The 14,298-nt window shown below is 51.2% G+C and overlaps 1 long non-coding RNA gene and 1 pseudogene across 1 annotated transcript; one reads left to right on the top strand and one right to left on the bottom strand.

Annotated features, from left to right (window-relative positions):
• The window catches only part of LOC131560158 (zinc finger protein 850-like), a 596,580-nt pseudogene that overhangs the window by 333,505 nt on the left and 248,777 nt on the right, over positions 1 to 14,298 (bottom strand).
• LOC131559726 (uncharacterized) lies at positions 3,074 to 4,597 on the top strand. Its single transcript, XR_009274913.1, has 5 exons — positions 3,074 to 3,165; positions 3,723 to 3,758; positions 3,883 to 3,921; positions 4,312 to 4,380; positions 4,496 to 4,597. It is a non-coding gene; the product is annotated as an uncharacterized LOC131559726 (long non-coding RNA).

Raw genomic sequence — 14,298 nt, 5'->3', positions numbered from 1 at the left:
TCCCATCTGTGGGGTGTCGGCAGGGATCCCCTCAAAGATCAAAGGGGGCCCCTGCAGCCTTGGTCAGCTTACTACCCTCACCCCAAACACTACCCAAATTAAAAACTGGAAACGAGAAACTCAATTGGCATGCCAGAAAAGATCATACTCCCAATTCAATCAAAATTGTGATAACCAAATTTATAATTGGGGCAAGACGAAGAGGGTCGCTGTTTCTATCTTTCTACCATGGGTTGCAGCTGCAAAGGCCCTCAGTGAGCTTTCTCACCTGCAGTGCTGGCTTAGTAAGCAGACCAACGCTACGTCCCCTGCATTATCAGAACTTCTAGCGGACGAGGAAACCACCAGACATGCCACCCTTCAGAACAGAGCAGCCATCGCCTTCCTGCTGCTCTCCCATGGCCATGGTTGTGAAGATTTCAAAGGGCTTTGTTGTTTTACCCTGCCATCGAAAAGCACATCGATCCAGGCCAACATCAAACAAATGCAAGAGCAAATGAAGTCCCTTCTTACTGAAAATAAAGTTGGGGACATGATGGACAAAATGATCAGGCAGTGATGCGTTCTTCTGTGGGTGGCCCCCATTCTTAAAAGGTTATTGTGGGTCCTTCTCATAGTTGTTATCGTTTCAGCAGCACTGATGTGTTCTAAGAAAAGAATTGACAAAACACTGGGAAATGTTTATTTAATAAATAAAAAAGGGGGAGATGTGGGAGACAGCCATGGAGAAGAGGAACCTGGAATGCCATGGGAGGACAGCACTGTTTAAGTTAAGGTGAGAGACTGCCACAATTCCCCATGGTTCTTTGCTTGTTAATGATAATGTGCTGTTGTCAATCGACTGCTGTTCATCCCCCAGTTCCAGAAAGTTCTGTACTCCCCGTTCCTCCATTGGCTTTCCCTGAGAGACCCCTCCCACTCTGCTCCCCCACTGGTGTATCCTGTGTCACCCCACCTTAACTCCAGCCCTGGCTCCCTTCCCCATTGGATAATTTGTACCCTGACCCCTCCTGTCTTCCTCCAGTTATATACCCTGGCTCCAGCCCTGTTCCTGGCTCTTTGCCTCTGGTTCCCTTCAGCAGAGGTTGTGTTCCTGCTTGCTCCTGTTTCCCTCTTCTCCCTCACTTCACCTGGACCCTGGGATTTTCCCTTAATAAACCCGGCTGGATCTGCTGTGCGAGGAGTCCTCTTGTCCCTCTGGTGAAGCTTTGATTGCACCATCCGGGCTCAGGTTCTGCTGGGCTGGGGGAGTTGTCAAGGCAGCCCCAAGTGGAGACGCTTTCGGTGCTGCAGGCACCTGACAGCACCTGCCTGGGGAAGCTGCTCTGGCCACCCGCAGCAATCAATTCCTTTTCCCAAGCAGCAGCTCCCAGCGTCCTCCTCCGAAGCCCAGAGAGAGAGGGAGCAGCTGCCCTCAGCCCTGTCCTTTAGCGCATCCCAATTCTCATGGAATGTCCCCCCTTGGAAAGAAACTCCCAGAGAAGAGAAGTGTGACCAAATCCCCTCCTCCCCTGAGCTTGATCACTTCTTTTGTTTCTTAAGGATCCAGTCCACCAGAGCAGTGGTATTGCACTGACAGCTGGGACACCAGCAGGGGATCACCCCACACTGCCCAGTGTGCGCCAGGCTCAACAAGGTCTGCTTCCCCACTGATTCCACCAGGCCTCTTCCCTTGGCTGTGCTTTTGCTGGATAGTGGGTCAGGACAGTGAGAATCTCTTTCATCCATTCATTCACTATTTAGGGTCCTGCAGACACTTCCTCAGTTTCTCTCAAAGGTGAACTTAGCCTCAATTTCTCTCCAAGATGTCACAGCTCTTGTCCATCTGGTCAAGAATCCCCTAGGAGGACACTCTGATCTCTCCTCCAAGGGCACAAAGCAGCAAAACCCGCAAGGAAAATCTTCCCCCTTGGGCCCTGCGCCTCCTTGGGTGAGTTCCAGAGCAAACAGTCAAGGCAGTGGCCTGAAATGTTTTTCCACCTGAGTCATAACACTTCTCTGATGGATCCACATTGTGCCTGGGGAAAGAGATGTGCAGAATCCTTCACTAATGCCCTGGAATGTCAAACAGGAATCACGGCTTTGGACAGCTCTCAGGAACCACTTCACTGTGGATTTTCCTTCTGGAAAGCCCAAGATGTCAGAACGTCCTCCTGGTGCCTCAGGGCTTGGGTAAACAGGGCTTGTCAGAGATGCTGGCAGGGCACCAACACCCCTCCTCCTCACAGGGCACCTCTGTCACCCCAATTAGCTCCGAGTGGCTGCCTGGGGACAGGTGCCCACTTCCCCATGTCCCTGGGATGGGCACATCCTGCTCAGGGCCAGTGCTGGCCTGGGCCCAGAGCCAGGGCCATGACCCAGGTGCTCTGGGAGGGCTCCGTGGCTGCAGGTGTGACAGGATAAGGGGCAGGGCAGGGCATATTCCCCTCTGGACAGTGCTCTGGGCATGGAGCTTGGTCGGGTTTGGCATCTGTGAGGAAAGGGATCTCAGGTGGTGTGGATGTGGGAATTGTCACTGCTGAGCCATTCCCCAGCCCTCAGCCTTGTCTGCAGGTGATCAGCATTGCCCAGTGCTCCCTAGTGTCTGCAGTGCCAGAGATGCCAATCAGCCACCTGATCACATGTCCCTTGTTCCCCTCGTTCTCCCACATGTTGGGTTTGGGGCCGGGCTCCGCTCTGGGGTGTCCCACAGGGAAAGCTCTGGGAGGGGAGGGGCAGCAGGAGATGGGGGATCTGGCACTGGGGGCTGTTGGAGGATGGATTGTGTTGGACTGGGGGTTGTCCCCACAGGGTCCCCAGGTGCCTTGGGCTCCCTGGCTGCCCCCCTTAGCCCCACAGGTGCCCGGGCCCTTCCAGGGGCAGCTGCCCTGTGCAGGAAGCTGGAGGGATGCCGGGCAAGGGGGCTGGATCCGTGCCACAGGTGGGGTGGGATGGACTCTGTGCCAGGGCTGGGCTTGTGGCCAGGGCTAGGGGCTGTGCCAAGCCGGGCTTTGGCCTGGGGGCTGGCAGGGAGGGTGCAGGGAGGAGTCCCAGCAGGGATAAAGGTGCTCCTCACCTGCTGCAGCCTCAGGCAGCGCTGCCCAGAGCCAGAGGAAGATGAAGGTGGCTGTGCTCAGCGTGGCCCTGCTCTTCTCCATCCTGCTGTGCCCCCCGGCACAGGCCAAGGTGAGGCACCGGCCAAACGCTGTCCCCACATCCTGCCTTTTCTGGCCTCCCATCCCACCCTTTTGGATCCTCCTCTGTGTCCCATTCAGGGTCCCCAGCTGCCCTCCCACTGACCATTCCTGAGGCCTTTCCTTTCATGTCCCCCCTCAATCCTTTGTCTTTCTTCCTGGCCACTGAAGAGGGGTCCCCCTGTACAATTCCCTGACTCACCCCCCACTCCCACACCATCTCCCAGTCCTGTTGGTTTTGTCCCCACCTGTCCTCATTCTTCTGTCCCCACCAAGCCCCTCCCTTGCACTCCCATGTCCCTACACCTCAATTCCTTTCTCCTCCCCTGTACCTCACACCCTGGTCCTTCCACACCCCCAGCCCTGTCCCCTGGGCCCTCAATTGACCCCAGATCAGTGTCTCTGGGTCTCCCCCCAGAGAGACCTCAAACAGATCTCCTTGGAAGCCCTGAATTCCCATCCCTCTGCCTGTGCCCTGCTCCCTGCACCTGTGTGTCACTCCAGCCCCACAAGGTCCAGTCCAGACCCAGCCTTTGTTCTCCTTTCCAGGCACTCCTGGAAGGAACCCAAGATGATCTGCGGGAGGTGAGTGGGCTGCTGGCATTGCAGGGCATCCCCTCAGGGAACTGGGGGGCAGTGGTGTCCCTCCATCCCTTGCTGGCACTGGGGACATCCCAGTGACCAGTGAGGTCTCCTGGTCTCTCTGCAGTTGGATTTAGACAATGTCGCGGTCCTGGAGACGCCTCTGGTAGGTACCACAAGTTCTGCCGGTGCCAGACCCTCCCATTGCATGGCCACCACAGCCCAGGCCATCCCAGTCTGTCCCAGCACAGCCCAGTGCACCCTTCCTGACAGCCCAGACAATGCCCTGCCCTAGGGCTCCTCCCCAGTGAAGCCTTTGCCCAGGGCCCTGCTGCATTCCATCCCTGTCACCCCAGGACCCCCTGGATGAGCCAGGACGCAGCCCCTGCCCCAGCTGTGCCTCTTGGCCCGGAGCCCAGTGCTTCTGGGTGGCAGCACAGCAGCTCCTGCACCCCATTGCTTCCACAGCCCCTTCCCCAAGGCCCCCCTGCTCTCCCCTGCCTCCCAGTGCAACCCGGTGCCCCCAGTGGGTCTCTAACGCTGCCTTTGTCCCCAGCCCCCTGTGGCTGAAGAGCTGCGGGCTCTCCTGCGGCAGAAGCGCCTGGCTGCCTCTCTGGATGCCTAGGTGAGCCGTGCCTGCAGGGACAGGGCTGGGGACAAAGCCCAGAGGGGCTCCAGAGGTCACCTTCTGGGGTTGGTCTTTTAGGGTTGGAAGGACCAGTGTCCTTTTTCCTCTCCAGTGGCATGAGGAGATGATCATCACTGCAGGAAACCCCTGAACCCCTGAACTCTTTGAGCCCTGGGCCATTTCCCCTGAAGAATCAATAAACCCTTTGAGCAAAGCTTTGCTCTGTGTCCATGTGTGTCCATGGATCTGGATTTCCTCCTTTCCAGTGGTCCAGGGAAGTCAGGCCAGGTCTGGGCTTTGCTGCTTTTACACAGTCTGTGCCTTCCCCCAGACAAATGGTGTGTTGGGAGTTGTGCAGAGTCCAGAGGGAGTGGGTTCACTGGGGGGTGGGTGTCCAAGTGGTGAGAAAGGCGGTGGTTCACTGTCAGCATGGTAGGAATGGCCTGGGTTTAAAAGAAAAAGGAATAATTTCAAAGAAACTTTCTTTTACAACTTTTTCTCCCTGTGAGAAATCACCCTTCTCAATATTTTGAAAGGTCTATTAAAAACTTAATAAAACTTACAACAAAAGGACTAAATAAGGAAAAAATTATGGTGCTGGGAGCCTCCCCCACTTCGCGGCTGGTAACCACATGGCTGGCTCATCCACACAATGGCTGCTCTCCCTTTTATATCCTTGCTGTTTTAACAGGCAGCCCTAGCTCCTCCCAAAGGCTGTCTGTTGACTCTTGGTCACTGTCCATTGGTGTAGACTGCTTTCTTGGAACTGGATTGGAGGACAGGTGGTGCTAAGCCCCTTAGGAACAATTTGCCCCTCCCCAAATGCCCGGACTACCAAGATCATCCCAGGATAACAATGCTGGGTGGGGGGGGAAACATTGCAGTAACATAACTATACATCTGTACAACTTCTCTTAACATACTTATCATGTTCACCCTTTAATTGGGAGAGCCAAACACCTCATTACTCATCTCTAACACTGTGGCGTTCACATTCTCTGAAAAAATCCCTTTGCCCAGGATTTTTCTCCTGGGAAGCTGAGACACCTCAGAGAAAAAGGAAAACAAATCTTATCTCATTTGCTTCTTCTTGTGTTGTGCTGATGTGCAGAATGCGTTTGGAGATTGTTTACCCACAGGTGATTTGTTTGATTGGATTCTGGTGGGAGTTATTTTGACTGATTGGCCAATTATGGCCCAGCTCTGTCGAGACTCTGGAAAGAGTCAGGAGTTTTCATTATTATCTTTTGAACGTTCATTAAGTATCATTTCTGCATTCTTTAGTATAGTATAGTACAGTATAGTATTGTAAAATAATAAATTAGCTTTCTGAGAACATAGAGTCAAATGCAACATTGCTGCCTTCGTTGGGCATCCCTGCAAATACAATATAACACCCCCAAAATTCTTGATTTACTCAAAAGAATTTAAATGCAAAAAAAAAAATCTTCATATGTGAAAAGTATGTTGAAATTATTTATTGGTCTTGAAATTTGGTACCCTGGCAGGATGGGGCTGCTGGGTCTACCTATCTGCAGGGCCCTGCGGGGCTGTGGGGTTTCCTGGGTGAGGGGCCCTACACGGTCGCCTGTAATGCCTGGCCACAGTGGGGTAGAGCCACCACAGTGTCCTGGGAGAGGGCGAATGGTTCTACCTGGCTCTGGGGTCATTCTTGGCCGCTGGATCCATCGGCTCCAGCAGGACTTGGGTGAATTTTGGGGTGGGCCAGGTGGACCAGTTGTCCCTGGCCATCCTGAGAGCTCACTAGGGCTCAGTCATATTCGCTGACTCCAGTTCCAATACTGAAGGAACCACTGGTGCCGGCAGCGCCCCAGGGAAGCCTCACAGCAGAGCTGGCACAAGGCATTGCCATGGCAGAAGGGCAGGGAAATTGTCTTGGCCATGAGCAGCAGAATGGCGAGAAAGCCGCTGGTGCAGGAGTTGCCCACCCCAGCAGGTTAAAGGCAGGTTTGGGTTGCATTCCTGCTGTCCTGGCAGTGAAATTCTGAGCAGACGGTATTACTGTGCCTGAGTGGGCGCAGCTGGTGAGAGAGAGACGGTGAATCTTGTTTCTTGAATCAGAAGGCTTGATTTATTAATATATGATATAATACATTATAGTTATACTTAAAGAATATAGAGAGAGGTTTTGCAGAGCAGCTAGGCTAGCTAGGAAGAGATAGAAAAGGATCCACAACAAAGCTGTGGCCAAGGACTCAGTCCCCTGGCTTGCACTGGTGATTGGCCCTTAATTATAAACATAAAACATGAACCAATCACCAATCAAAATAGGTGCCCCTGTTGCATTCCCCAGCAGCTGATAATAATTGTTTACCTTGTCTTCGGAGGCCTCTGGCCTCCCGAAGACACAGAAATCCGAAAGAAAGGATTTCTGTGGAGAAATGTCTTCGACATCTCACCTTTCTAAATTGTATAAAATAAAAGAAAAATGCTGATGTGGAATGAACAGGAAATTCCTTCACCTATAAAATATAGAATACTCACAAATCACGAAAACAATCCTACAGTATAAGAAAATTGCAAAATACAATGTAAAGAGAAGTTGAGTCCATGCAGCTGAGTTTCAGGAACAGTCCATCAGCTGAAGTTGTTTCTTTTGGACATCTGAGAGTCCTTTTTGTCCTGAAACAGCATAACACAATTTAAAGAATTTAAAATAATTTAAAACAATTTGAACAATTTTGAAATGTCCTTTCTGGCCTTTCAGTGCTTCAGCGCTTCAGAGCTGCTGCCTGCTATTTTCAATGTTTTTTTAATTTAATTTATTTTTTTTTTTTTTTGATCGAAAAGCAAAAGAGCAGCAGCCAGCTGAGCAGAGCAGTGCCAGAGAAGGAATGGCCCTGGGGGCCCTGGCCCATGCTGGACCAGGAACCCCAAAACTGGCTCACAAAGGGGGACCCGGACCGGTAGGACAAACCAGAATCCCCAAAAACATAAGGAGGCCAAGTGATGGCCCTGGCCCAGGAACCTCCTGAGCCAAACGGCCCAGGCCAAACTCATAAGGAAGGCTCTGCATATCCACAGGCCTGAACCCTCCTGCCAGCACAATGGCAGCACGGGTAGTGAGACGCTTCCTTTCCCCTAAACCACTGAGGCATGCCAGCAGCAGGGAAATAAAAGCCTTCCCCAGCAATCCCATCTGGGGTCTGGAGATGTTTGTTTCCCACAGCAAACCAGCTATGGTCTCCTCCAAGTGTGCCCTCTCCCTCTGCAATGCATCGGGACAGTAGGGGGACACGGGTCCCTAGGGGGGTTTAGGGTGCCCCGAGTACAACAGCAGCACTGAGTAGAGCCAAGAGGGCCCCAGTGCCCAGGGTGGGACGGTGGTGCTGGGGGTTCAGGGTGCCGTGTTCCCCTTGTTCTGCAGGGATTGTGCGCGACTCACACTGCCCCGATCCTCCACGCACCCGGAGCTCCGTTCGGGGCTTGCGTGCCAACTCACCAATTCATCTACCACCTTTACTCGAGTTTGGTGCACAGGAAAAACACCAGCCAGATATCTGCAAGAGGTCAGGAATTACACAAAATTTTACAGGCAAAGTACAAAAAACCAAGAAACTTTGGAAGAGGACTTCATGCAACATCCAATTACAAAGAAAATACTTATCATAGCAGTAACTTCTTTAACTTAGTTCATTTGACGTAGAAATCATTGAACACGTAAGCTGTTGAGGTACCCAGAAATGTTCCATATAAAGAGCATTAGAAGGAGAAGAAAGAGAGAGAGACAGAAAGACAAAAGCTCTATAGAAAGACACATATATGACTAACAGCTCCTAGGGTTCCAGTGTGGGTGAAACACAAACCCCAGGAGAGGGCAGAGTCCATACCAGGGGCTGACCTTGTGCTCTGTGTTTTTAAGCCTCTGGGCCTTTGTGGGCCTCCCCCCAAGTGGGATTTCTGATCACTCAGGCAATCACGGCTGGGTTAGCACTGTCCCCTCTGTGTGACTGATTGACATCTCATCCCACAGTGTCTCAGGACATTGATCTCATCCATCCTCTGATAGTGACTATGGTGATACTGGGGAACCTCATGGAACCATGGGTTAGTTGTGACCAGGTGGGTCCAAGGACACCACGGTGACATCAGGGAACCTCGTGGGAACAAGTGGCCATTTTGATGCTGTGGATCCCCATGGAACCAAGGGAACATGGAACAGGCTAATGCCTTGAGTTTTAGCTCCCATATTTCCTGATTCTCTACTGCATTAGTCTGTAACTGTGGACTTCATACACAGTGTTAGCAAGTTCTCTTCACAGTGTAGTAAGACAAAACAATCCTTTTCCAGTCCCAGAACCGGACACGATTGCAGCTTCAGGCACAAAAAGTGCAAACAACAGCGAATTGAGGAGAGCAAACTGGGAGGATGGGACTGCATAACCTGAGGCTGCAATTGGATAACTAAGCCCAATATTTAAACGGACCAAACCTTATGAAAGTGTGGAAACTCCTGACCAGTCATCCATTTTGAGGGTAGCCTCGGCTGGGCTCTTGACCTGCTCAAGTTGAATCCTTTGAAGGCCTTTTAATAAATCCCAGCAAGAGGCAGAAGCCATGAGAAAGATGACAACTCTTTGTGAGAACAGAGTTGTGGAGCAGTGAAAAACAACTTGTTTTTCCTGAGACAGAGCTCTAGGACTGTGGAAAACAACCTACTTTTTCTGAAAAAGAGCTGTAAGACTGTGATAAACACCAGCCACCCGTATAAACTGTTTTTTCCCTCTTAGATAGAAAAATGAAGACTATCTCTCACAAACAACTTTTCCTGCACATACACACCAGGGGTTTGAGTGACCAATCAATACAGGGTAACAACTTGTTGCTGACCAACTGGGGATAGACAGGGGATGTTCTTAAAAAACCCTACAAAAAGGCCTATAAAAAGACCGTATAAAAATAGCACTGGATTGATCCTTTCTTTTTGCACCATAGAATGTGTCCTGCATCCCTTTTTATTGGGCGCTGTTGCAGTGCCCTTTTATTTCATAGCTTTTTGGATGGTCTGTTCCAGTTCACCCCCTGTATGCTGTCTTTCCCCAAGCTAGATTATTCCCAGGTTATATCCCTCCCTTTTTACCCTTCAATCATTATAATCCCCACCCTGTATTCCAGTGCCTTCCCTATCCATCCCTGTAAACTCTGCCCCTGTTCTGGACCCTTCCCTGTCAGTCTCCTGTAAACCCCTTCCCTGCAGGTTCTGCCCCTCGGGAATTCCCCTCATGGATGATGCCCCATTGGCCCACGTGACCTGCCCTCTCCACCCCCCTTATCCCCATTGGTCCCTGAGATGTATTCCCCTCCTTTTGCTCCTCCCTCCCTGATTCCCTATTGGCTCAGCGATCGTGCCCACCCACAGTTCTAGTGCTGTATAAAATCCTGAGCACACTGGTGATTGGGGCTCTTTGGTGCCTGTTCCCTTTGACGAATAAATCTTCCTCAGAATCTCACGCTGAAGGCCTCCCTCTCCTCTTTAGTCTGCTCCCTGATGCTGACACCATTCCAGCTGTGGAGCAGGTGGCTCCAAGGTTCAGCTCTCCCTGTTTCAGGGGAAGCTGTTCCCCACTCATGGCACACAGCACCCCTTAGCCATCTGTGGACTCCAGTGCGGTGTCAGCCTGGGGCTCCTGCTGGGCAGAGTCTGCCCTCAGGCAGGGCTCAGCTCCCCTACAGCATCTCGGTGTCAGCCCGGGGCTCCTGCTGGGCTGAGTCTGCCCTCAGGCAGGGCTCAGCTCCCCCACAGCATCTCGGTGTCACCTGTGAGTCCCGTGGAGAAGACACCTCTGTGCCGTCTTGTCGCAGACATTTCTCCACAGAAATCCTTTCTTTCGGATTTCTGTGTCTTCGGGAGGCCAGAGGCCTCCGAAGACAAGGTAAACAATTATTATCAGCTGCTGGGGAATGCAACAGGGGCACCTATTTTGATTGGTGATTGGTTCATGTTTTATGTTTATAATTAAGGGCCAATCACCAGTGCAAGCCAGGGGACTGAGTCCTTGGCCACAGCTTTGTTGTGGATCCTTTTCTATCTCTTCCTAGCTAGCCTAGCTGCTCTGCAAAACCTCTCTCTATATTCTTTAAGTATAACTATAATGTATTATATCATATATTAATAAATCAAGCCTTCTGATTCAAGAAACAAGATTCACCGTCTCTCTCTCACCAGCTGCGCCCACTCAGGGCGGTAATATCTGGTGACCCGACGTGTGAGAGCAAAAATTAATTTGATAAGACCAGAGGAGCAAAATTGCTGCACTGGGTAAAATCCTGTATGTGTGGCATTTGATGGTTGCTTTGAAGTGACCACAAAAGTGGATTCAAGCCAGGAGCTGAAGAACTGAAGATCCTGATTTGGACAGAGTTCACAGCCAAGGCTGACCACAGGAAAAACCTTCAGGAAACATGGTAGACAAGAGCAGCATATCTGCAGAGCTGGCCAGAGCAAGATGGACTCTTTCAAAAGGTACTGTTCACTTTTCTATCCCTGAGGGTTCAGCCGCAAGAAAATTATGGCTGTTTATATGGGGAAGATACCCTTTGAAGTACATGGTTCGTTTTACTCCTTCAGAGAAGAAAGTCATAGCCCTCTGGAAACATTGGTGCAGGGAAGATGGTTTCCTTTTGTCAGAAACAGATATCTATGAATTCTTTCGATGGGCAAAGCTTTTTGGGTTCTTTGCTGATGTCTTGTATGCTTTAGATGTTTTTGTCTGGGAGTGCATGGACTCCATTATCCAGCGCGTCTACATTGAGGGACGCGTGTTGCCTTCTATCTACCCAGCATTTATAAAGCTTTTCCCACATCTGAAACGCAGAGCAGCTTGTTTTCAATGGATCTCTAATTGTTATGGCCAAGCTCCGTTTCCACCACCCTTGGCAGAAAACCCGGTGGGTGATGACTTTGGGCTTTTTTCCCCCCCCCTGCTTCACGGCGGGGGGGGCTGAAACTTCGCGGCGCGAAGTTTTTTTTACTCTTGCTCTGGAGCATGCTCAGATGGAGCGTTCTCCTTCCCCCCCTTCTCTCTCACCGGGGGGATGGGAGCGGCCGCTCAAGCCAGTGCCGGCCTCTCAGACTCCGCCTTCAGACATGGGGGCGGCACCGGTCTCTGAGGCTTCCTCCACGCCCCTGCAAGAGCCTGCGTCGGAGACTGAAGAAGCACTTCCGGTCCCTGAGCCGTTGCTAGGCGACGAGGATGCGTCTCCAGCTTCCGGCTCAGCGTCGGAGAAGGCAGAAGAGACAGCACTTCCAGCGATTGACCTGTTGCTAAGCAACAGCGATGCTCCGCCGCTTCTCCCGGCTCCGCTGCTGCCTGTTTGTGCTGCGACGGCGACTGCGACTGCACCTCCGCAGCAGACCCCGGAGTCAGCAGCAGAAAACGCCGCTGAACCTGCGGGACCCTCGGAGCAGCCCGCGGCGGATCCCATGATCAGCGCAGTTCCCTCCCCAGTTCCAGCTCCCTCCCCGCTGCTTCCACCGGACGTCCCAGCAGCTGCCCCGGCGGGGGGTCTCTCCTTCCGTGGAGCGGGGGCTGCCCGCCAGCTCACTGTTGCGGCAGTCCAGCTGCCTGTTTTTAAGATCAGCATTCTCGGCAGTTTGGGGGGTGGTTTTTCGGGGATTGTCCCATGGAGGCTGCCGCCTCTCTTGTGCCTTAGTGGCATGGGGGGGCAGGTGCATCCAGAGAGTTCTGCCTCTGATCCCCAGCCCGGAGGGGATGGGGATGATGCCACGGGGAGGATGAGAGACAAACCCGATGCATTGCAGAGGGAGAGGGCACACTTGGAGGAGACCATAGCTGGTTTGCTGTGGGAAACAAACATCTCCAGACCCCAGATGGGATTGCTGGGGAAGGCTTTTATTTCCCTGCTGCTGGCATGCCTCAGTGGTTTAGGGGAAAGGAAGCGTCTCACTACCCGTGCTGCCATTGTGCTGGCAGGAGGGTTCAGGCCTGTGGATATGCAGAGCCTTCCTTATGAGTTTGGCCTGGGCCGTTTGGCTCAGGAGGTTCCTGGGCCAGGGCCATCACTTGGCCTCCTTATGTTTTTGGGGATTCTGGTTTGTCCTACCGGTCCGGGTCCCCCTTTGTGAGCCAGTTTTGGGGTTCCTGGTCCAGCATGGGCCAGGGCCCCCAGGGCCATTCCTTCTCTGGCACTGCTCTGCTCAGCTGGCTGCTGCTCTTTTGCTTTTCGATCAAAAAAAAAAAAAAATAAATTAAATTAAAAAAACATTGAAAATAGCAGGCAGCAGCTCTGAAGCGCTGAAGCACTGAAAGGCCAGAAAGGACATTTCAAAATTGTTCAAATTGTTTTAAATTATTTTAAATTCTTTAAATTGTGTTATGCTGTTTCAGGACAAAAAGGACTCTCAGATGTCCAAAAGAAACAACTTCAGCTGATGGACTGTTCCTGAAACTCAGCTGCATGGACTCAACTTCTCTTTACATTGTATTTTGCAATTTTCTTATACTGTAGGATTGTTTTCGTGATTTGTGAGTATTCTATATTTTATAGGTGAAGGAATTTCCTGTTCATTCCACATCAGCATTTTTCTTTTATTTTATACAATTTAGAAAGGTGAGATGTCGAAGACATTTCTCCACAGAAATCCTTTCTTTCGGATTTCTGTGTCTTCGGGAGGCCAGAGGCCTCCGAAGACAAGGTAAACAATTATTATCAGCTGCTGGGGAATGCAACAGGGGCACCTATTTTGATTGGTGATTGGTTCATGTTTTATGTTTATAATTAAGGGCCAATCACCAGTGCAAGCCAGGGGACTGAGTCCTTGGCCACAGCTTTGTTGTGGATCCTTTTCTATCTCTTCCTAGCTAGCCTAGCTGCTCTGCAAAACCTCTCTCTATATTCTTTAAGTATAACTATAATGTATTATATCATATATTAATAAATCAAGCCTTCTGATTCAAGAAACAAGATTCACCGTCTCTCTCTCACCAGCTGCGCCCACTCAGGCACAGTAATACCGTCTGCTCAGAATTTCACTGCCAGGACAGCAGGAATGCAACCCAAACCTGCCTTTAACCTGCTGGGGTGGGCAACTCCTGCACCAGCGGCTTTCTCGCCATTCTGCTGCTCATGGCCAAGACAATTTCCCTGCCCTTCTGCCATGGCAATGCCTTGTGCCAGCTCTGCTGTGAGGCTTCCCTGGGGCGCTGCCGGCACCAGTGGTTCCTTCAGTATTGGAACTGGAGTCAGCGAATATGACTGAGCCCTAGTGAGCTCTCAGGATGGCCAGGGACAACTGGTCCACCTGGCCCACCCCAAAATTCACCCAAGTCCTGCTGGAGCCGATGGATCCAGCGGCCAAGAATGACCCCAGAGCCAGGTAGAACCATTCGCCCTCTCCCAGGACACTGTGGTGGCTCTACCCCACTGTGGCCAGGCATTACAGGCGACCGTGTAGGGCCCCTCACCCAGGAAACCCCACAGCCCCGCAGGGCCCTGCAGATAGGTAGACCCAGCAGCCCCATCCTGCCAGGGTACCAAATTTCAAGACCAATAAATAATTTCAACATACTTTTCACATATGAAGATTTTTTTTTTTGCATTTAAATTCTTTTGAGTAAATCAAGAATTTTGGGGGTGTTATATTGTATTTGCAGGGATGCCCAACGAAGGCAGCAATGTTGCATTTGACTCTATGTTCTCAGAAAGCTAATTTATTATTTTACAATACTATACTGTACTATACTATACTAAAGAATGCAGAAATGATACTTAATGAACGTTCAAAAGATAATAATGAAAACTCCTGACTCTTTCCAGAGTCTCGACAGAGCTGGGCCATAATTGGCCAATCAGTCAAAATAACTCCCACCAGAATCCAATCAAACAAATCACCTGTGGGTAAACAATCTCCAAACGCATTCTGCACATCAGCAC

Source organism: Ammospiza caudacuta, chromosome 7, assembly GCF_027887145.1.
Source record: "Ammospiza caudacuta isolate bAmmCau1 chromosome 7, bAmmCau1.pri, whole genome shotgun sequence".
In the NCBI taxonomy this organism is placed as follows: domain Eukaryota; kingdom Metazoa; phylum Chordata; class Aves; order Passeriformes; family Passerellidae; genus Ammospiza; species Ammospiza caudacuta.
Note: the sequence above shows the minus strand (reverse complement) of the source record. Positions and strands in the feature narration are given on the sequence as shown.